This window comes from Nicotiana attenuata, unplaced genomic scaffold (genome assembly GCF_001879085.1).
Source record: "Nicotiana attenuata strain UT unplaced genomic scaffold, NIATTr2, whole genome shotgun sequence".
Taxonomy (NCBI): Eukaryota; Viridiplantae; Streptophyta; class Magnoliopsida; order Solanales; family Solanaceae; genus Nicotiana; species Nicotiana attenuata.
In genome coordinates this window covers 239,791-264,390 of record NW_017671293.1, presented here as the reverse complement: position 1 = coordinate 264,390, position 24,600 = coordinate 239,791, and positions in this window count along the sequence as shown.

The following is a 24,600-nucleotide window of genomic DNA, read 5'->3' as shown; positions in this document are numbered from 1 at the left end:
GTACTTATCCTCGAGAGGCTGCAGAACCTTTAGGAAAACTTCACATTCTTGAATTCTTATCATGCGTCCTTGATTCAGCTTGAAAAGTAACTTCTGAAATTCCTTCCACGTGTTCGTACGCGCGAACAACACTCAGTGTCAGATGTGCCTTGATGGCTCGTGATTCCCCGATCGAGGGGCGAGATGTAATCTCTGTGAGTTTATGTTGGGCCAGTCTGGAGGACTTGAGGCCGGATCTTTGCCTATGGCTTGAGCACCGAGGTGCTGGCTGTGTGAACAAGTGTTTGAACCTATATGTTCGGTATTGTGCCTATTAGTGGAAGTGACGGCTGGATAGCTATATGATGAGTATGTTGGTACTCGAGATGTATCTACGTGACTTGGAAGCGATGAGGAAGGTCTACTGGATGATAGAAGGACTATTAGGTGTTTGAATTTCCATCGTGATTCGAGGTATAGCTCCGAGTTATGGGCGCGTGAAGAATCTTTTCACGTTTCCAGTTGAGAGTGAAGTAAAAATTTTATGTTGCGGTATGAGTTCAGACTCGGGAAGACTAAGCGACTGCGTACAGTTTAGGACGGTGTAAAGTATACAAAAATGGTAGTTGGAGGCAAAGCAGGTGGGTCATCTCCTGCGGAGTGTTCTAAAGTGGTGTGATCCTTATGTTATCTATTAGAAGATCTCATTTACAAGTGAAGAAAATGTGTTGACATCTAAATTGGATCGCCGAGAGAGTGGGCTTAACTGTTGTATGAGCGAATGCGAGATTTGCAGAAGAGTTAAAAATTTCTAGATGATTTGTGTTTCCACAAGCTTATGAAGGATTGAGTTTAATCTCACTATGGTAGTAAGGCAGCAATGGAGTATGTGCGTTACGAGTTGTTGGGAGTGTTTTGATCTATGGCTTCGAGCCAAGTTGGGAGTTTGCTATTGATTAGCTAATTGTACGGTTATGTGCTATGTTGGTTCCGGTTTGAGGCATGCTGGCGAATCAGTTCTGGTTGCGGAAATTGAGCCGAGGATGGCACGAGTGAAGCAAAATTTTGACAAAGGTTATATGGTGCTTCGTAGATGTGTGAGAATCACATGATGCCTTGAGGTGTTGTTGGTAAAGAATGCTCAGTGCATAGAGCAGGAAGATGCTTTCTTGTATTGTGAACAGGTCATATCCTGCGGTGTCAGAGTGCTAACGAGGCCCGGGTGGTTCTGTTCATTTGATCAGGCTAAATGCAGTTAAATAGAGTAAATGACTCTCGAGAATGGTACTAATGTGGTCGAGATTCTACATATGACAATTGGGTATCTTAAATTTGTATATGTGATTAGAAACTGAGTCTCCATTGGGAGAGGTCAAGATGTGTAATTTTTCTATATCAATTATGGGCTTCTATGTAGCACTATCAGGAAGGTGCAGGTAATGGATCGGAATTCGTAGAATATTTTATGATGTTTTGACTTGCGAGGTAGCAGTTGGAAGGTACGAAATGGTTCGTGGGATGTGAGACAGCATGGTCTCGTGATTCAAAGTCACTCGGGATGAGTGCAGATGGATGGAGTTATATGTTGAATGCAGTTACCATTATTCCTAAGGAATTAGGGTAAGTCGAAAGAAGATGGATTGGTTAGCCATATATCTGATGGCATATTGGTGGTAGAGATCAATTCCTTCAGCATGATCAAGTTACGCGTGTGATTTGTGGCGGTACAGGTGAGGCCTGTCGTCCGTCGTAATTGATGTTATTCAAGAGTATTCCATTGTTATGGGCCTGTTAGTGTAGGCGGATCCCGAAAGGGTTATGGTGGGTTAGACCACTACTTAGAGATTTGCATATTCTACGGTTATAAGAATTCACCTGTGTGTTGCTATGGTTCTCCTGAAGTGAGTTAAGCAGAAAGTTTTATATGATGAAGTGTTAATCTAATAGTGGTTCCGAAGCTTTGATGAAAAGCGTGTCCTATCGTATGTTGGCATGTTGGGTGCAATGAGTGGTATGGAATTTGAAGTGAAGATTGAGGTAACATCTCGGTATGGACAAGGATGTCACGAGCTCGGATGAGCAGGGAAGTAGTTTCGACGTTTAAGGTAAGTCGGTATTGTCTTCAGCATCACCTGAGAACGGTGTTTTGTGAAAAGGCTTTGCATCCTGGTTGATAATTCTTGATCGCTTTTCAGCGTTAGTGCGGCCGATGCTTTGGAGGTACGACCCAGTTATCTGTAATGGTAGGTTGTGGGAGGGTGTCCCACAGGAAGAGTGTGTAAGTATGGCAGTTAGTCACTTGATTGATTGAAGACTTGAACCAAGTATGAAGGTTGTGTTAATATCGTTGAATTGAGAATATATGCCCGGTGGGCACTCAGTCTATTGAGTTGTGGACTACAAATGATTCCTCCGACTTTGATGGGTGCTCCTATGTGTTACGAGCGGAAGATGAGTTGTTAGGGACCTTTGAAAGGTAATTAACCTAGTTCAGTGTGATCAGAATCGGCTTGAGGTCAATGGATGGATTCAAATGTGAATATGGGCTCTATGTCAGGCCAAACGGGTTCATTTCAGTGATGCGCTCCTTATGGAGGAGTCAGGGTGTTATTTCGTTGTTAGATGTTTTATGCAGTGATACACTGCGCCGTGTAAGTTGTGAGACGGTTTGAGAAAATGCTTATGTGTTGAGGATCCACGTAGAAATGATGTTTATGAACAAAATGGCTCTAGATATTCATATTGTATATCGCTCCTCAGTTGAGCTTGAGTTTTGGTAGCTTATATTGCTGTATGTCCCCTCAGGGACGGTATTATGCACTTAGCGTGCTTGTGACCGAAATTCGGTATTTTATATTAATGAGCAATTTAGCTCGATGTACACCTCCTTAGGTGAGTGTTATGTGTGGATCGGGTGGCACGCCGCCATGAGTGTGTTATTTGGATCGAGTTGCGCGCCGCAACAGTGTGTCATTGAGCATAGTTTCCTATATGCTATTTTTGTATGCCTTACTTCCTATTTTCTAAGGAGAGCACGTATTAGTGCGTGAGCTAGGCAGTTCCTTCCAGAGTTCGTCTTCCTTTTTGTACCGCGATTTAATCGGTAGCCTATCAGCACCTTGTGGCATCATACGAGACTTTTGATTATGTACGGGGTGGCTTATTGCCTAAGCGGTTCGTACTGGATGAGGTCATGCATTGGGACGAAGTTATGTGGAGGTATGATACTGCGAGTAGATTTGTGTGTTCTGTCTCTATGAGAGGAGACGGGCTCTCAGTTTTGTGTTGTAATGGTACTGGAGGGCTTGAAGTACAGCTCTTTCATTTGAGCCATTTTCATGATTTGGGTATGTTCGGACTGTTGCTTATTGGTGCGCGTATTGTGCGAGTTATAGCTTAGTCCTGTACTAATGTGTAATGTCACCAGAGTAGTGTGTTGATTAGATGATATCGTTGGGATCTTTAATGAGTACGAGCAGATTTGATTTCAGTATGTTGGAAGGATAATATCGAGCTTCGACTTAGAAATTTGATGTAGCATTTGCCAAAGGAGAAGTGGTTTCATGAATGGTTGATCTGAGAAATGGTGATGGTTTTGCCGCGTGTTTTAGTTATCAGTTGCAGTATATGTAAAAGTATTGGAAGGAAACTTTAGTTGTTAAGAGGTTTTCTACCGGTATTCGGGCGTTGTGGGCAACTACTATGGATAGAACTTATCGTTTTGAGTGTTTGGGTTATGTGGAATATCATATGATTGCACCTGAGGTTGCAGGTATGGGTTATTACAGCTGGTTCGGGCTTATTCTGAATATAGATGTGAGGTTCTGGTCTTGTGGATGATTTCGGAAAGTGGAATGTTGTTCTATGATTTATAGGCTGGACTGGATTGTGTAATTATAGTTAAAATGCATTGTCAGACCTATGTGAGATAGGGTGACGTGGAATCACCCCCGGGTATATGCATAGAAGGGTTATTCAGCGATTGGTTGGCTTTTAGCACCAGCTTTGGGTACGCTCGAGGACGGGCGTTTGTTTAAGTTGGGGAGGATGTGACGACCCGACCCGTCATCTCGTAAGAACCGCCCGTTTCCCCCATTTTATGCTTCTTCATGTTTCATCATCGGTATTTGGTGTGTTAGAGTTGATTTGGGTTGGTTTTGGTAGGAAATGAGGCACTTAGTCTCTTTAAGGAAGGTTTGTTTTGGAAAAGTCAACCGGACGTTGACTTACGTGTTAGAGGGCTCGGATTTGAATTCCGATGATTCGGTTAGCTTTGGGGGATGATTTGTGACTTAGGAGTGTGGTCAAAAGTGATTTTGGAGGTCCGGAGTAGAATTAGGCTTGAATTGGCAAAGTTAGAATTTTGGCGAATTCCGGTTGATAGGTGAGAATTTGATCCGAGGGTCGGAATGGAAATTTTGAGAGTTGCAGTGGCTTCGTTAGGTGATTTGGGATGTGTGTGCAAGATTTCAGGTCATTCGGAGGTGTTTTGGTTGGGTTTTTGATCGAATGCGTGTTTCGGAAGTTTTGGAAGAACTTAGGCTTGAATTCGATGAGAAATGATGGTTTTAGTGTTGTTCGAGATGTTTTGATGATTGGAGCAAGTTTGAATAAAGTATTGGATCATGTTTGTGTTTTTGGTTGAGGTCCCGGGGGCCTCGGGGTGATTTTGGATGGCTAACAGGATGAAAATTGAAGTTTGGAGATTGCAGGTCTGCTGGTATCTGGTATTTTCGCCCCTGCGGTTGTGGGACCGCAGGTGCGGTCACGCAGAAGCGAAGGGAGGATCGCAGAAGCGAATTTCGGGCCTGAGTGCAGTTTTCGCAGAAGCGGTTGGGGGAGCCGTATCTGCGGAGCCGCAGATGCGGAAGAGTAACCGCAGAAGCGGTTTTGGATTTTAAGGAGATTCCGCAGAAGCGGATAATTACCGCAGATGCGGTAGTCGCAGAAGCGACAAAGGTACCGCAGATGCGGAAACAACTGATCAGAAGAGGTTTTTATTTCCTTCGCGAATTTCGAAGGAGTTCATTTTTTTAACTTCGGACTTGGGGAGTTTTTGGGCGATTTTGAAGAGGAAATTCAAGGACTTCGATCAGGTAAGCATCCTTGGACTTAGAACACGATTTTATCATGCAAATACATGAAATTAGACTGAAAACTCAAGGAATTAAGGTAAAAAATGGTGGTTTAGGGCTTGAAACCTAATAGAACAAAAATGGGAATTTGAGGGGTCATTTGGTGTTCTTTATATGTATAGACTCGTGGCGAGATAAGGTATCCGTTGATGGTAAATTTTCTGATTTTCGAGAAGTGGGCCCGGGGCTCGGGTTTTTGCTAATTTCGAGATTCTAGCTATTTTCGATTGTTTTTGATTGGGTATTGTGCCATTAGCATATTGTGATGTATTCGTTGTGGTTTTGATCAGATTCGGTACTCGAGGAGGTTAATTCGAAAGGCAAGGACATAGCAAGCTAGGACTTTGGCCAGCTTGAGGTTAGTAATAAATGTAAATGCTGTGTTGAGGGTTTGAAACCCCGAATTTGCAAAATGTAGTGCTATGTGAGGTGACTTGCACGCCGGATAACGGGCGTGGGGTAGAGCACCATCGGGTATTGTCCCGCTTAATAAAAAATTACTACCTAATTGATTGTAGTTTCGTGATATCCTTATAAAAATGAATTAATTGTCATAATTGGGCTTCGTGCCAACTACTTGAATCCTTCAGGGATTATTTTACTGGTTTCTTACCATATTTCTAGATATTGAACTCAGTCCTGGTATTTAATACTGTTTTGTAAACTCAACCATTTTCTAAAAGTAGAAACTAAAGTAATATTTTTAAATGAAGTTTGGGCTGAATATTTTTATATTATTGTGCCGAAAGGCTAATGTGAATTTTGGACTGAGTATGGGATCGAACTGCACGCCGCAGTGGTATAATAATGATATTGATATAAGGCCAAGGGCCTGTTTGATGCCACGAGATGGCTTACTATTTCGCTTGGGCCGTAAGGGGCCCCTCCCGGAGTCTGCACACCCCAGTGAGTGCCGTCGACGTTAAATAAATGGAGTGGGTTGCACGCCGCAGCGGGGTACTGGAGAGTGCCGGTTTATGTATTGCATTGCATATTTTAATTGTCACTTATTCTTTATCTGTAGTGGTATTATTATAATTGTCTTCGCTGTTTTACTGTATTTATAGCTTTACCTTGTATTTATTTGGGATTTCTTATCCTCAGACTTTATTTATATTTATTACTTTCTGGGTTGGAAGTACTCACAATACTCCCTGCACCTTGTGTGCAGATCCAGGTATACCACAGGGTGAGTGAGGATTTATTTAGCTGAGCAGCAGTATCCGGGAGTATCGAGGTAGCTGTAGGGCGTTCGCAGCCTTGATCTCTCCCATCTATCTTTATCCTTTTATTCGCATTTTTCCTAGACAGACTTGTGATAGGTGAATATTCTGTATTAGAGGCTCATGTTCGTGACACCAGATTCTGTGGGCTGATTTGTATTTTTATTTTGGGGTTTCGAATGTTAGAAATTATTTTGAGAAATTCCGCATTTAATTTGGTATTTTAGTTGTGAATATTTATTTATCCTCTATGATTAATCGGTCAAGGTTGTCTAAATGGTCGGGCTTGCCTAGCAGTGTGTTGGGCGCCATCACGATCGGGGTTGGGTCGTGACAGTATGAAAGTGTATAATATTGTATAAAAGTGTATAAGCATCGCTGACAAAATTTTTGTATGATTTTCACTTGCAATTCTAGTATAAAACTAGTCCAAATCTCCAGCAAATAGCTTCAATCTTTGTATACAACCTACTTAGACTATTTCTAATAAGTTCAAACAATACCCACTCCAAATTTCTCACAAAATCATAATCGAAATTTAACAAGATTAGCATTAAAGGAGATGAGATTTTAGGTTTCTTGCATCCGTTTTTGCGTTTTGCAGTTGTGATAGGTATGTATAAACCTGAAGATATACAAAATAAAAAAAAACAATTCAGAGAAGTATTGGTTATGGAAGAAGGCACGAATGAGTGTTGACTGAATGGGGAACTTATTTTTATTTTCAGTTTTGTTTGCATATGATTCTTTTTCATTAATGAAATTAAATATTTATGGGTGAAAAATGAGGAGAGAGCAACAATATGGGTAGGTAGGAATAAATGAGATTGTTATAATTAGAGAGAATGGAAAAAGAAAAGATCTTATTGATATTTGGCTATATATTTGCAAACTTGTAACTAGGCTAAAATAGTGCAAGGTCAACTTATGGAGTGCATTATTCTGTAGTTTTGTCAACAAAGAAAACATGCACTCAATCATGCAAAATGGACCATGGTTCATCTTTGGACATTTTTTATCATGTCAAACATGGGTACCAAATTTTGTGCCATCTGAGGCTAAACAGTCCTACACTGCAATTTGGCTTTGTCTCGCAATTCTTCCAACAAAATTTTATGATAGCTTTATGCTTCAAAAGATTGGTAACTCAATAGGCAGGCTACTAAAAATAGATGCATGCACGTCAGCAACCTTAAGGGGTCGATATGCCAGAATGTGTGTGGAGCTACTCATGAACCAACCAGTAGCAAAATTCATTTATATTGATGACCGTAAACAATCCATAGAGTATGAAGGTGATAAATTCTTTGCAAAGAATGTGGGTTCCTAGGTCCTACTCATGCAAATTGCCCACGCCCACTAAAGCCTATGTCAGAAAATCCTATTGACGAGAAGGCAGCCCCAAGCCACAGTGAAGATGCAGAGTCACACATGCCTCAAGTGAATAATAGCTGGCAAACTGTGACCTTCCAAAAGCATAGGACTTCAAGAAAGCCAGCACCAATTGTGGACAAAGGAACTCCAGTAAAGGCATGTATAAGCGTTAAACTATTTAATGCCTCCACAGGTAAGTACATCAACACTCAAAAGTTTAAGTATGTTAGTAAGGATAATTACACTGTTTCACATCATCCTAGCAATAGATCAAATGCCCGGGAATCCTACCCTAAGAAAAATTCTATTACAGATAATTCTAAAAGCTTTCTTCTGGAAAACCGCTTTTCCATGTTACACCAACAGCCCATGGTTTTACAAAATAATAACTTAGATAATTATAATTTACTAATGAAAAATAAAAACACGTTTCATGCCTCTAGTAGGAATTTAGACACGTCAAATAAAAAATCTCCTACTGATTCTACCTTATCTTCCTCTAATAAAAATAATTTTAGCAATAATACCCTACCCATGTCATACCAAGACATGGTTTTACTAGACATCCCTACCACTACCCCTCTAAACCCCTCTATTACCGTGCCTAATCCCCCAATAACACTCTACGGATGTCTCAAGAACCGATCCTCAATGGCCAAATGGAAGATGGCATGCAACACGTGCCACTAGATTTGCATGCAAAATCTTCTATTATATCCCCTACGCTAGACCATCAAAATTGCATGCATTTAGACACAATCATTCCTTCCTCCCAATCCCCTCCTATTTTAGTTAGTAACATACACTCTGAAAACCCAGATTTCCCCTTCACAACCGGAGAAGATACTGTCTCATCCAAATACTCCATCAACAACGTCCATCCAACATGAACAACCTCCCACCATTACCACCACAAATCCAGAATCCTCCATAAATTTTTGTCCAACCTCCACTACCACAAGACCACCACCCCATGTCTTGGAAAGAAATAGGTCTAATGGGGAGGGGTCTAGTCTTCAATGCCACAATCAATGGCCAAGAGAGTGTGATCTTGATTCAAAATCCAAGATACTTAGCACAATTAGTTGTCGAGGGACTCCAACTAGCAATGAGCAACTACTGGAACCATGTGTGGGTGAACAACATTTTGCAATCACTAGCCCTACAAATGAACCAAAACCTAGTGGAGGAAATGAGAGCCCATTGGGAACCTTCCCCCCCCCCCCCCCCATTTCCACCCGGTCCCAATCCTCCCTCAAAACCTAGGGTTGGATCTTCCCTTCTTCCCCCCAGAAGCACTCACTGCCATCAACCCTATTTTGATGCCTTGGGAGGCACCACAACAAGCTCCACCTCCTCAACCCCAACCTCAGAATGCAAACATGCAAATGCCAATGGAGGAAATGAATCTCAACCCTCCAGTTGCTCCAAACCTAGGCAGTCCAATAGAAGAAGAAGTGAACGAACCAATAGACTTAGTGGCGGAATTAATGGAGGAATTGTCAAACCTAGACGAGGTAAAAGTATTTCTGTTCAAGGAAGCACTAGAGAAGAGACACATACTCACTTGCCCTCCAAACTTTCTCAAATATTCAATGGACATTCGTCCTCCTCACGACCCAACAGTGGGCAACAGGTCAATGATTCTAGTCCCCACCCTGAGAAGGAGCTCAACAGCCCCTAGAGACTTGTTCTTTAATGGACACTCACACACACAAGATCTTACCATGACTAGTCCAATTAATATAATAATTTAGAATATAAGGGGGGGGGGGGATAATGACGACTTTAGAAGAAATTTTAAGGACCTAATGATGCAACACCACCCAAGTGTGGTGACTTTGCTTGAGACAAGAATGCAATCCCATGGGTCTCTTCTTAATGAGTTTGATTTCTCGGATATGATTGAAGTTCCTGCGGATGGCCAGGCAGGTGGAATGGTTGTTCTTTGTGACAATAGCAATGTGCTTGTGTATAATTTTGTGCGTAGGAATCAGGAGATCCATGCAACAATCGAGGTACGTCCTACTAATTTTAAATGGCTATTCTCTTCAATCTATGCTAGTACAAACGTTAGCTCTAGAGATATTATGTGGAAAAATATTAAAAATATCTCTGATAGTTATAAAGGGGCCTGGATTGTGGGAGGGGACTTTAATGACATTTTTAAAGAAAATGATAAATTAGGAGGAAGATCTCTCAATCATAGATGTGCTTATAAATTATGGTCTAACCTTAACTATTGTAATTTACTAGACCTTGGCTATAAGGGCAGTAGATTCACATGGTCTAATAATAGATTTCATAATAATAGTCTAATTATGGAACGGCTAGACAAAGTATTTGGAAACGAACAATGGATCCAAACTTTTTCTCATGCTTCCACAACTCATCTACCAAAAACTCACTCCGATCATAATCCATTGCTCTTAAATCTTATTCCTAAGCAATGTACTAACCTTCAAAGGCCCTTTCGTCTTGAACCCTTTTGGTGCAAGCATCCTGAGTTTAGAAATCTAGTTGTTTCTACATGGTCTACTAACCATTTTGTTACAGCTTCATCCTCTTTTATATCCCTAGTTAATACCTGGAAGAATAATACCTTTGGAGACCTCAAACGAAAGAAAAACAAAATTTTAGCTAGGCTTAGAGGCGTTCAAAATTCCACCTCTTATTACTCTAGTTCTTTTCTTCAAAACTTAGAAGCCACGCTACGAATTGATTATAATAACATCTTAAAAATTGAAGAGGACTACTGGAAACTCCGATCCAGAATACAATGGCTCAACGATAGTGATGTAAATACGAAATTCTACCACATTATGGCCACTAATAGAAAAAGAAAAATAAAATAGTTTTATTTAAGGATGAAAACTACAATTGGATAGATGATCCACAGGACATCCTTGTTCATACTAGGGATTATTTTAGTCACATGTTAACAACCTCTCATACCATTAGTGACTGGAATTCTATAAAGTCTGATCCAATAAATTTCAATAAGATAGACTTATCCTCTCTAGATAGTGAAATCATCCAAGCCTGCTTCTCCTTTAAACCCTACAAAGCCCCAGGACCGGATGTGCTTCACCCCTTTTTCTTCCAAAATTATTGGAACATTATTGGTCACTCCGTGATCGATCTTTGTAAAAATGCCTTCACTAGTGGAAAAATTCCAGAAGGCATCAATGACACACTCCTATGCCTCATTCCAAAAATTCCTAATGCAAACAATCTAAAAAATTTTAGGCCAATTGGACTTTGTAACACTGTTTACAAAATTATTACAAAAATTATTTCAAACCGCTTAAAACCCTTCCTGAACAACCTCAATAGCTCGTTTCAATCTAGTTTTATTAAAATAGGAAGGCTTGCGATAATACTATCATCATTCAAGAACTCTTGCTCAAAATGAATAAATATCGGGAGAAAATTCATAATATGATCCTAAAAATTGACCTAGCTAAGGCTTTTGATTGCCTTGAATTGTCTTTCATCTACAGAACCGTTTGCTTCTTTAAATTTCCCACTAATATTACGAAGTTCATCATGAACTGTATTACCTCCTCTAGGATTGCAATCCTTGTGAACAGCTCTAAAACTGAATATTTTGTTCCCTCACGTGGTATCAGGCAAGGGGATCCTATGTCCCCATACCTATTTATCCTATGTATGGAGATTTTATACACTCTCATCAACCATATGGTTGACATACAATACTAGGACCCCATAAGCATAGGAAAAAATAATTACCAAATATCGCATTTATTCTTTGCTGATAACCTTACCATAATGGCTAGAATTAATAACAAAACCATCCATAATATCAAGCATTGTCTTGACCTTTTCTGTTCCCTGTCTGGGCAATCTATTAATAGAGCTATGTCAAAAATTGTTGTGTCCAAACACTGCCCTAGGGACGTTTGTAACAACATTTCTCAAGCCCTTAAGTTGAAAGAATTGACTAAGATTGGATTTTTGAGTAAACGTCCTCGGAATCGGGATTTGAAGGTTCCAACAGGTTCGTATGATGATTTCGGACTTGGGCGTATGTCCGGACTGGGTTTTGGAAGACCCGGGAACGTTTCGGCACCTATTGTGGAAGTTAGCATTTTTGGAAGAATTTCATAAGTTTGGGTTAAAGTGCATTTCAGTGCTATTGATGTCCGTTTGGACTTTCAAGTCTGGGAATAGCTCCGTATGGTAATTCTAGTATTAGGAGCTCGATCGGAAGTGAATTCGGAGGTCCGTGGGTCATTTTGGAGTCATTTGGCAAAAGATAGAAGCTTGAAGGTTTTTGGGAAGTTTGACCGAGAGTTGACTTTTTGATATCGGGATCAGATTCTGATTCCGGAAGTTGGAGTAAGTCCGTAATGTCGAATAGGACTTGTGTGCAAAATTTGAGGTCAATCGGACATGATATGATAGGTTTAAACATTGAAAGTTGAAGTTTGAAATCTTAAAGTTCATTAAGCTTGAATTGGAGTGCGATTCATGGTTTTAGCGTTGTTTGATATGATTTAAGGCTTCGAGCAAGTCTGTGTTATGTTTTTATACTTGTGCGGGTGCATGGTTTGGAGCCTCGGGGGCTTGGGTGAGATTCGGGATAGCTTCGGAGATTTGCTAAGAAATAGGATTGCTGGTACTGGTATGATTGCAATTGCGATGTCTTGGTCGCAAATGCGGTCATCGCATTTGCGAGATTCCGTTTGCATTTGCGAACCTGGGAAGCTGTGGGATCGTTCGCATTCGCGACATTTGAGTAGCTTTTGCGAGGCCTAAAGGGTTCGCATTTGCGAAACCCTTATCGCATTTGCGAAATGGGCCAGTCCAGTCGGGGGTCGCATTTGCGATGGAGGCTTCTCATTTGCGACCTTCTTGTCGCAAATGCGACGATGACAGGGGGAGCAGGCTTTGCAATTTCGAAGCTTTTGTCGCAATTGCTAGTTTCGCATTTGCGAACCTGATGTCGCAAATGCGACATCAGAGGCCTGGTCACAGATTTTAAAAACGGGACTTACGCCATTTATTTCATTTTATCTCTACACTTGGGCGATTTGGGAGCTTTCAAAGAGGGCATTTCAACCTAGCATTGTGAGGTAAGTTATTTCTACTTAATGTGAGTTTAATACTTGGGTTTTGGGTAGATTAACACACAAGAATTAGTGAAAATTCATGGGATTTGAGTAAAACCTAGGGTTCTGATGTAACACGATTTAACCATGAAATTTGTTAGGGAATGGAGTAAAAATCATATATTCTTGATCCTTAGGTTATGGGTGAAAACTTTCTTCAAAAATTTTCGGAATCCGGGCACGTGGGCCCGGGGATAAATTTTAGGAACCTTGCATTTATGGTTGGGAAATTTGTTTAATAATTAGAATAAGAACTTTTGAGCATGTATTGACTAGTTCTTACCCCATTTGAATAGTTTTGGATCGTTCGGCTCCAATTTGGAGGTTAGAGCGCGTTCTTGAATTGGAATTTAGGCTTCGGAGCGAGGTGAGTCTCCTTTCTAACCTTGTAAGAGGGAATTATCCCCATAGGTGAATTAATTGGATAATATGTTTCTTTTTGTGGGGGCTACGTACGCACGAGGTAACGAGAGTCCGTGCGTAGCTACTATTATGCTTAAGTCCGGGTAGTCTAGGACCCAAAAGCATGCCTTACTTGCAATATTTGAAATCTTGTTGTCAAATTTAAAAAAATGCTTAAAACATATCGAACGTGTAAATGAATTTCTAAAAAGACTAGTCATCGTTTCTTGATTCTTAAAAGAGAAATTGCCTTTTCTTGGACAATTGTTTCCTGATGAAGTCTTGATTGACTGTTTGAATGTGTGTATCTATGGGTACCTGCATCGCATGTATATTCGCTAGCGGGGTAACTCTATTATTTATATATGACCGCGTCGCACGTATGATTCGCGAGTGGGGTAATAGATGCATCTATGGTTCGCGCCATTCGACCCTCTGGCAGTGCACAGTTTAAATATTATTGGATCAGGCCGTACGTCCTCGGCATAATTTGCGCATGCTTGTATTGCTTGCCTTGAAATTCATTGAAGTTGATATTGCTTCTTCCCGGCTTGAGAATATACGTATAAATGATGAAAAAGGAAATTTGGGAATTTCACATAAAAGAAAGAATTGTTTACTTGCTTCGCTTTATTGAATTACAATCATGTTTATATAAATCCTCGATTTGTCATATTATTGATATACCATTATTGGACCACTAGTAAGTGTCGAAGTCGACCTCTCGTCTCTACTTCTTCGAGATTAGGTAGGATACTTACTGAGTACACGTTGTTTTCGTACTCATGCTACACTTGTGCATTTTTGTTACACAGGCACATGCATCTCTAGCGGCCTAGTGAGCATAGCAGCATGGTTGATACGGAGACTTAGGTGAGATGCACTTCTCGAGACGACCCGCAGCAAGCAGAGTCTCTTCAGATTTCCATATTTACTTTCTGTCCTATTTGTATTCCGGGCAGTTGTTGTATTATATTATTTCCTAGAGATAGCTCATGCACTTGTGACACCGGGTTCTGGGATGTCTATGGGATTATTCAGTATTTGAAATTGTTTAAAATATTAGTATTCATTCAGTGAAACTTATTATTTATTGTTTAAATGTATAAAATAAGTGATTTCGGAAATATCTAAAACGAGAAATCTCTAGTTAAATAGTGTTGGCTTGCCTGACAGTGGTGTCCGGCGCCATCACGACCCTTAGTGGATTTTGGGTCGTGACAACATGGTATCAGAGCACTAGGTTCCCGTAGGTCTCACGAGTCATGAGCAAGTCTAGTAGAGTCTCGCGGATTAGTACGGAGACGTCTGTACTTATCTTCGGGAGGTTACAGGGCTGTTAGGAGCACTTCCCTTCTTGGTTTCCTCATCGTGCGATTTGATTCCTTTGAGGCTTATGCCTTTGTTTCCTTCCCAATCGATCTTATGCGATGCGAAGCATTATAAATCAGGAATTGAAAATTTTTAAAGGTACTACAGAGTTGGTGTGGGATGCTTCTCCCGACGTAGTTGATCTAACTATTGTCGTCGCCTTGTGGAAGGACATTCTGTCCTTTCAGCCCAGTAGCTATACTTCTGAGAGATCTGAGGCTAGGTACAAGTTGCCATGATGTTTATGAACGTTGTCGCGCGGTATTGATATGATGGCAGGATACTTGCCTACGTGTCGGGGCAGTGAATGACTTGAAGGGGGATTTGCTCAGTGCATGATTTAGAGATTCGGTATTTTATTCATGGCATGGGAAAAGCAATCGGGCTGAGAATGTTCAGACTTGGGTTGATGGAGTAACGAGGCTTGGTATTTGCGAGCGTGTTGGAATTTTCATCTGTGATGAGGTGTCGTTGTCCTTGTTGAATATACTAAGTTCGTCGGTGTTAAGACCTTCTACAATTCGCCTTTGGGGTAGGATATTGTAAGATAGTATTGGAGAAGCGGCTGTCAGAGATCGCGGGGTACGGTGGTTCAGGATTGAATGTATATTTCTAATGCTGACGGCTTGAGAAAGATGATCTTCGGAAGGGTTTAAAAGTTAGTAGCGGTCTATTGGTTCGAGTGCTACCGAGATAGATTTTAATCTAAGGCACCAGCTGAGCAGCAAAGGATGAGGAAGGACGTGTGGGAAATGTCGTGCGGTGGTTAAACGTCAAGAAGGCCAGGTATAAGAAGCGGAAGTCGAATAATTGCTCAAAGAAGAGGGTTTGGCCAAAGTGGGAGAGTGGCAGAGTAGCACGTGGGCCAGTGGCGGAATAATTGCACCCTTGAGAAAAGTTTGGAGTGGTTTGGGAATTTTAGTGGGTGGTGATTGAGTCTACGAGCTTAATTTGAAAATATTGGCTAGCATAACTGCGAGAGATTTGATATAACGGAAGGGAGCTGCTTGATATGAAGGAGGATACAACCTAACTTTGAATTGGAAGGTATTGCCACACATTTAGTTGATGTCCCTAAGAAGTGAACGGACTAGTACAACCGGTAAATGAGCATGGGCTCATGATGGGTTATGAATGACGTAGTGATTGTGCCTCGTGCAGCGGCGTTGGAAGATGTCGGCGTGTAATCTCCACAGGTGGGTTATCTCCTGTGAGCAGATCAGCGGTCGCGTGGTTGGCGAAGCTTCTGCAAAGAATCCTACTGGCTATCTGGTGAGGAGGCCGGACATGTGAATATGGTTAATGATTCAGGGTATTCATAAATGGTTTACAGAATAATTTCGAGGAACTTGGCAGGTTGGTTGTGCTAGATCATGTCAACAATGAAGAAAGGATCTTGTTGGATTCCGGAGTTGCATAATGGTGGCTTCAAGCTAAGTGGGAGAGTCCCACCGCCTACGATTGGATTGTATGATTATCTTCTTGTGAAGTTTCGGGGTTATCGGCGTATTGGTAAGTTATTTCGGCTAAGGAAAGAGGACATCAGTGGTAATTTGAGTAGAGTAATTGAAGAATGTGTTCTATAGTTGGCATCATCGACTCATGTTCGAGCTTTGGGAAGACTTAGGAATTATGCTTTGCGTAGAAGTGAGTTGCAAGGAAGGTGATTCGGCCGGGTGTCTCCTTGAGAGGGGGGGTCATGGGCTAGCGGAGCCTTGCAGTTGATTATATTCAGGACCATGACAGAGTGGGTGACTCTCAATAATGGTACTAGTGAATTCACAAGTTAAGAATGCAGTGCCTAAGGATTCAATCCCGCGGTATGTTTAAGAATCGAGCTTGTGAAGCAGCTTATGATAAGAGGCGTAAAATGTTCTATGATGTTTTGACTTGCAGCATAGCATTGGGAGAAAAAGGATAAAAAGACTTCGGATTCGTGGAGGAATTATTAGGATGGATGTACCAGTCGAGATGCGAATATGCGCACAAGGAAGGTATGAGGTGGTTCGTGGGATCTGAGACAGCATGGTCTCGTGTTACAAGGCCCCTCGGGTTGAGTGCATTATGTGTTGAATGAAGTTATTATTATTCTAAGGCAATTAAGGATAAATTGGAAGGGGTTGGATTGGTTAGCCATGGTTGAGTTGGCATACTGGTGGCAGTGATCAGTTCCTTCAGCGTGATTAAGTTATGCAAGTGATTTATGATGGTACGTGTGAGGCTTTAGTATTCTAGTATTATGGCCTGCTATGTGTAGGCGGATCCCGGAAAGGGCTATGGTGGCTTAGGCCACTACTTGAAGAATCGCATCTTCTACGGTTGTGAGACTTCACTCGTGTGTTGCTATGGTTCTCTTGGAATGAGTTAAGTAAAAAGCTTCCATGTGAGGAAGTGTTTACCATGTTAGTGGTTCAGGAGTCGTGATGAAATTCTTGTACTTTCGCATGCTGGCTTGTTAAGGTGCGGTGAGCGGTATGAAATTTAAAAGTGAGGATCAAGGTTGCGGCTTGGTGTTGACAAGGATGTCACGAGCTCGGATGAGCATGAAAGGGATTTGAATGTTTAGAGTAAGTTGGCATTGTCTTCAGCGCCACCTGAGATCGATGTTTTGTAAAAGGGGCTTTGCATCCTGGTTATGGATCCATGATCGCTTTTCAGCGTTAGTGCGGCTGGTGGTATGGATGTGCAGACTTGTTATCTGTTACGGAAGGTCGTGGGAGCGTGTCCCACGGAAAGATTGTATAAGTGTGGCATGTAGTCACTTGATTGATTGGAGAATGAAACCAAGTATGAAGATTGTGGTGATATTGTTAATTTGAGAATTTATGCCTGGAGGGCACTCGGTTTATTGGGTGGTGGACTGTGGAGGATTACTTCGGTTATGATGGTTGTTCTTGTGTGTTATGGGAAGAAGGGGTTATTATGGACCCAGAAAAGATTATTGGCCAAGTTCGGTACAATCAGAATCGGCTTGAGGTCTGTGGATGGATTTAAATATGAATATGGACTCTGTATCAGGGCGAATGTGTTCATTTCAGCGTAGCTCTCCTTATGGAGGAGTATTCGGACGTTGGATGTTATTTCATCGTCGGCTATTTCATGTAATGCTATATTGTGCCGTGTGAGTTGCGAAACGGCTTGGTAAATTTCTTATGTGTGAGGTTCCGCTTGGCGATGGTGTTATGTGAACAGGTGGCTCTTTAGTTTCAGAACATTTATCGCACCTCAGTCGTGCTTGAGTTTGTTAGCTTATGGCGCTATATGTCCCCTCAGGGATGGTATTATGCACTTAGCGTGCTTGTGACCGATATTCGATATTGTGTTGTAATGAGCAATTTAGCTCGATGTGTATCTCCTTATGTGAATATCATGTGTGGATCGGGTGGCACGCCGCCATGGGTATGTTGTTTGGATCAGGTTGCACACCGCAACAGTGTGATGATGATTACAGTCCCTTATGTCTATTCTGTGTGTTTTGTTTCCATTTTCTGAGGAAAGTTCATATTAGCTACGTGAGTGGAGTAGTCCCTTCTAGAGTTTGTCTTCCATATGTATCACGTTCGAGTTGGTAGCCTATTGGCACATTGTGGCATCGTATGAGACTTTTGGTCATGTCTGGGGTGGCTTGTTGCCTGAGCAGTTCGTACTGGGTAAGACAAGGTTATTGGATCTAGGATCAGTGCAATCGGATTGTATGAAGTATATTCAAGAACAAAGATCATTATTTGGTTTAGAATGTGGTAATGTTCTTGTCAGGAGTGTAGCCTCAATGATTTGTTGACTTGACAGTTGGTTGCGAATTTCTATGCGACTCCTCCGTCGTGGCAGTATTGTAAGAATTGGGACAAGACTTATACATGTCATGCGGTGCATTGTGAGTATCAGATTCGAGGAATGTCGGTTCTTATGATCAGAGAATGTTATTATGGTCCTGTGTATGACGTGGTGCAAGGTGAGAATTCAACAAAGGTATGTAGTCAAGTTGGTACCTCGTATAGTGATTGATACAGTGTTCATATATTAGAAGCAGGCTGATGGAGAATTCCGGATGTTGGAATTGGGTTCTAAGCTTAATTGTTTGAATAAAAGAGAATATCTTCAGATTTGATCGAATTATTGTGCTCAACTGAGCTGTGGTAGCACGGGTAGGTGCTCAAGGTGTTAAACAGTGATTTCGGACCACTCCGGTGCAGTTCTCAGCACGTTCGAGGACGAACGTATGTTTAAGTGGGAGATGATGTAATGACCCGACCGGTCGTTTTGAGCTCTAGCGTGTCGTTCAGCGGTTTAAAGCCCTGAGTAGCTTCACTTCATGTATTATGACTTGTACGCGTGGTCGGAATTGAATTTCGGGAAGTTCGGAGTTGATTTGGAGAGAGAATTCTCATTTCGGAAGCCTTAAGTTGAAATAATTGACTAAGATTGGATTTTTGAGTAAACGACCTCGGAATCGGGATTCGAAGGTTCCAACAGGTTTGTATGATAATTTCGGACTTGGGCGTATTTCCGGACTGGGTTTTGGAAGACTCGGGAACGTTTCGGCGCCTATTGTGGAAGTTAGCATTTTTGGAAAAATTTCATAAGTTTGGGTTAAAGTGCATTTCAGTGTTATCGATGTCCGTTTGGGATTCCGAGTCTGGGAATAGCTCCGTATGGTGATTTTGGTATTGGGAGCGCGATCGGAAGTGAATTCGGAGGTCCGTGGGTCATTTTGGAGTCATTTGGCTAAAGATAGAAGTTTGAAGGTTTTTGGGAAGTTTGATCGAGAGTTGACTTTTTGATATCGGGATCAGATTCCGATTCCGAAAGTTGGAGTAAGTCCGTAATGTCGAATAGGACTTGTGTGCAAAATTTGAGGTCAATCCGACGTGATTTGATAGGTTTAAACATTGAAAGTAGAAGTTTGAAATCTTAAAGTTCATTAAGCTTGAATTGGAGTGCGATTCATGGTTTTAGTGTTGTTTGATGTGATTTGAGGCTTCGAGCAATTGCATGTTATGTTTTTAGACTTGTGCGGGTGCTTGGCTTGGAGCCCCGGGGGCTCGGGTGAGATTCGGGATAGCTTCGGAGTGATTTGCTAAGAAATAGGATTGCTGGTACTGGTATGATCGTAATTGCGATGTTTTGGTCGCAAATGCGATGACCACATTTGCGAGATTCCATTCGCATTTGCAAACCTGGGCAGCTGTGGGATCGTTCGCATTCGCGACATTTGAGTCGTTTTTGCGAGGCCTGAAGGGTTCGCATTTGCGAAACCCTTATCGCATTTGCGAAATGGGCCAGTCCAGTCGGGGGTCGCATTTGCGATGGAGGCTTCGCATTTGCGAAGCTCGCATTTGAAACCTTCTTGTCGCAAATGCGACGATGACAGGGGGGAGCAGGATTCGCAATTTCGAAGCTTTTGTCGCAATTGCTAGTTCGCATTTACGAACCTGATGTCGCAAATGCGACATCAGAGGCCTGGTCACAACTTTTTTTAAAACGGGACTTAGGCCATTTATTTCATTTTATCTCTACACTTGGGCGATTTGGGAGCTTTCAATGAGGGCATTTCAACCTAGCATTGTGAGGTAAGTTATTTCTACTTAATGTGAGTTTAATACTTGGGTTTTGGGTAGATTAACACACAAGAATTAGTGAAAATTCATGGGATTTGAGTAAAACCTAGGGTTTTGATGAAAATACGATTTAACCATGAAATTTGTTAGGGAATGGAGTAAAAATCATATATTCTTGATCCTTAGGTTATGGGTAACTACTTTCTTCAAAAATTTCCGGAATCCGGGCACGTGGGCCCGGGGATAAATTTTAGGAACCTTGCATTTATGGTTGGGAAATTGGTTTAATAATTAGAATAAGAACTTTTGAGCATGTATTGACTAGTCCTTACCCCATTTGAATAATTTTGGATCGTTCGGCTCTAATTTGGAGGTTTGAGCACTTTCTTGAATTGAAATATAGGCTTCGGAGCGAGGTGAGTCTCCTTTCTAACCTTGTAAGAGGGAATTATCCCCATAGGTGAATTAATTGGATAATATGTTTCTGTTTGTGGGGGCTACGTACGTACGAGGTAACGAGAGTCCGTGCGTAGCTACTATTATGCTTAAGTCCGGATAGTATAGGACCCAAAAGCATGCTTTACTTGCAATATTTGAAATCTTGTTGTCAAATTTAAAAAAATGCTTAAAACATATCGAACGTGTAAATGAATTTCTAAAAAGACTAGTCATCGTTTCTTGATTCTTAAAGAGAAATTTCCTTTTCTTGGACAATTGTTTCCTGATGAAGTCTTGATTGACTGTTTGAATGTGTGTATCTATGGTTACCTGCGTCGCATGTATATTCGCGAGCGGGGTAACTCTATTATTTATATATGACCGCGTCGCACATATGATTCGCGAGTGTGGTAATAGATGCATCTATGGTCCGCGCCATTCGACCCTCTGGCAGTGCACAGTTTAAATATTATTGGATCGGGTCGTACGTCCTCGGCATAATTTGCGCATGCTTGTATTGCTTGCCTTGAAATTTATTGAAGTTGATATTGCTTCTTCCCTGCTTGAGAATATACGTATAAATGATGAAAAAAGAAATTTGGGAATTTCACATAAAAGAAAGAATTGTTTACTTGCTTCGCTTTATTGAATTACAATCATGTTTATATAAATCCTCTATTTGTCGTATTATTGATATACCATTATTGGACCACTAGTAAGTGTCGAAGTCGACCTCTCGTCTCTACTTCTTCGAGATTAGACGGGATACTTACTGAGTACACGTTGTTTTCGTACTCATGCTACTTGCTGTGCATTTTTGTTGCACAGGCACATGCATCTCTAGCGGCCTAGTGAGCGTAGCAGCATGGTTGATACGGAGACTTAGGTGAGCTGCACTTCTCGAGACGACCCGCAGCAAGCAGAGTCTCTTTCAGATTTCCATATATACTTTCTGTCCTATTTGTATTCCAGGCAGTTGTTGTATTATATTATTTCCTAGAGATAGCTCATGCACTTGTGACACCAGGTTCTGGGATGTCTATGAGATTATTCAGTATTTGAAATTGTTAAAGATATTAGTATTCATTCAGTGGAACTTATTATTTATTGTTTAAATGTATAAAAGAAGTGATTTCAAAAATATCTAAAACGAGAAATCTCTAGTTAAATAGTGTTGGCTTGCCTGACAGTGGTGTCCGGCGCCATCACGACCCTTAGTGAATTTTGGGTCGTGACATATACCCTCCTGGAAAATCATGCCAACAAAACTCAAGACTTCGATTGGATTGGGACTTAATATGTCCAAATAAAATTAAATGCCTCCTATGAAAATGCCTACACAATAAACTTCCTACTAGAACCTACTTAAACTACATTGGTATTAACATTGATACTAATTGCTCCTTTTGCAAAAAGGAGGAAGAAAGTATTACCCACATCATTTTGCAGTGCCCTGCAGTCAAGGATTTCTGGCTTCAGGCATCAACACAAGAGGCTACAACTCTTCTAATCATTGGTTAATAAGAACTCATGACTCTCACGCTTCTCTAAGAAAAGGCCATATAGATTGGTATGCTATGTTCCCCTTTGTGATATGGTACATTTGGACTAATAGAAACAACAACCTCTATAATAACACTACTAACAAAGCATACATATACCATCCCTACAAGTTAGCAACTAAATACAAATTCCTTACTGAAATGGAACCTAAGCTTCAAGAGGGAATTCCAATTTCTATTAAATGGATCAAACCTATTGCTAACCATATTAAGCTTAATATAGATGGCTCCTTCAATAATGTTACATCAAGGTGTGGCTTTGGTGGGCTATTTAGAGATAGCAATGGCATATGAGTGCTGGGATTACAGGGCTCTTCATATGGTCTATCCTCCCCTGCACGCGGAACTTATGGCACTAAGGAAAGGCCTACAACTAGCAAAGGAACAGGGTTTTACCAACATCAATGTGGAGACAGACTCCACAGATGTCATCAATTGCCTCCACCATGGTTACACTCTACTTACCAACATTATTCATGATTGCAGGTTATTGATGCACCAGGTGAAAGTTCGAACACTGGAGAACACCTTCAGAGAGGCCAACAAACCAGCACACAAACTGGATAAGGATGCACTCCGTGGAAGCAATGGCAGGGATTTCGGAACTTTGAACTACCCACCACCTTTTGTCACCGCCGTCTTAGCAACTGATTATGAAGCTACTACTTATCTAGTTAAGAAAATTAGGAAGGATGCATGCACTAAGCTTGCTTCCTATGGAAACATTAATGTCCTCCGTGACTTTTCAATGCTTTGTAATAGCCAAGTAGGTAATGCCCCGTTGGGCGACTCTAACTATGTAGCTACTACCTTATATCATTAGTAGAATATAATAGATCCCTGCTTATAAAAAAGAAATATCTAGTGGTGGTGGAATCAACCAAGAGCATTCCATGGTCTGCTAGATCACAATAAATGTCTTTCAATAAAGATTTTCAAATTAGTTGGTCATGAATTTTGGACAACGAATGAGTAAATTAAGAAAGAAGAATCATTCTTGTTTTAAGCATCCTACGTAGCAACGTCACGAAGGACCTAATTAGAACTATCCTTGGATTGAACAAATTCGACAAAAAAAAAAAGCGTTTAATTATATCTTATTACAACTTTTTTTTTGCAGCAGAAATATTTATTCGCTCTTCAGGAAAACATATTTATCTAGCAAATATAATTGCAGGATTTCATGAGTAGATCCTTTCTGAAGAATTAGATGATCTTCATATTATGAATATGTTATTCACAAGGTAGGTATTTTTGGTGAAGTCATTATGAAGATTTTGAACTTAAAAATAAATAAGAATTTGAAGAAATGACTACAAATCTTTGTTAACGACCCTTAATCGAATTCTTTGGTATCCATTATTTCACATCTATCGAACTAAAGGAAAAGCTTTTTTTAAACCAGTTATACGTTGAACATAGATCCAGTTTTTTTTAGATTCCTTAGAACTTCTTTTTCCTATCCTAAGGCCATCTCCGACCTTTGCCTCCATTTTCTCCTCCAAAATGGAGTAAACTCCAAAATAGAGTAAAGTTACTCCAACCATTATTCCATTTTTTACTCCAAAAAAGAATATTCCATTTTTTATTCTTCTCTCTCTCCAATATTATATTATTATCTTTTATTTAAATTTTATTTTATATTCACACCTTTCAATTTTAGCAACATCTAATATTTTATATTTGCACCATTCATTTTTTGAGATGATTATATATTTTTTGTACAATTATAATTTATAATAAAATTAACTTACAATTTTACATAAAAATAATAAATGCATGAAAATTAATTTATCAAAATTATACGCCACAGTTAAGATGTAAAATTAATATTATAAAAATATTACATAAACATAATTAGGTATAATATTACTTTTTTTTCATCTTAATTAAGCTGATGCACCAAACGTAATGACTATCTTATAAATAGAAGGAGGATATGTCTTTACTTTTTTGTCATTAATTTTGGGGGCTAGAGGAAGAGAACCAAACAAATTTTGGGAAAGTGGCCTCCCTTTAAGTTAATTAGGTAATATTCTATCGAATAAGGCATATATATATATATATATATATATATATATATATATATATATATATATACACACACACTTACGTTGTACTATGCATTAAGTATAAGTGTATTAGGTAATATTATATCGAATATATAAGGCGTATATATATAATATATATAGTTACGCTGTACTATGCACTAAGTATAAGTGTATTAGGTAATATTATATCGAATATATATGGCATATATATATATGATATATATACTTACGCTGTACTATGCACTAAGTATATGTGTATTAGGTAATATTATATCGAATATGGCTTATATATATATATATATATATATATATACTTACGTTGTACTATGCACTAAGTATAAGTGTATTAGGTAATATTATATCGAATATATA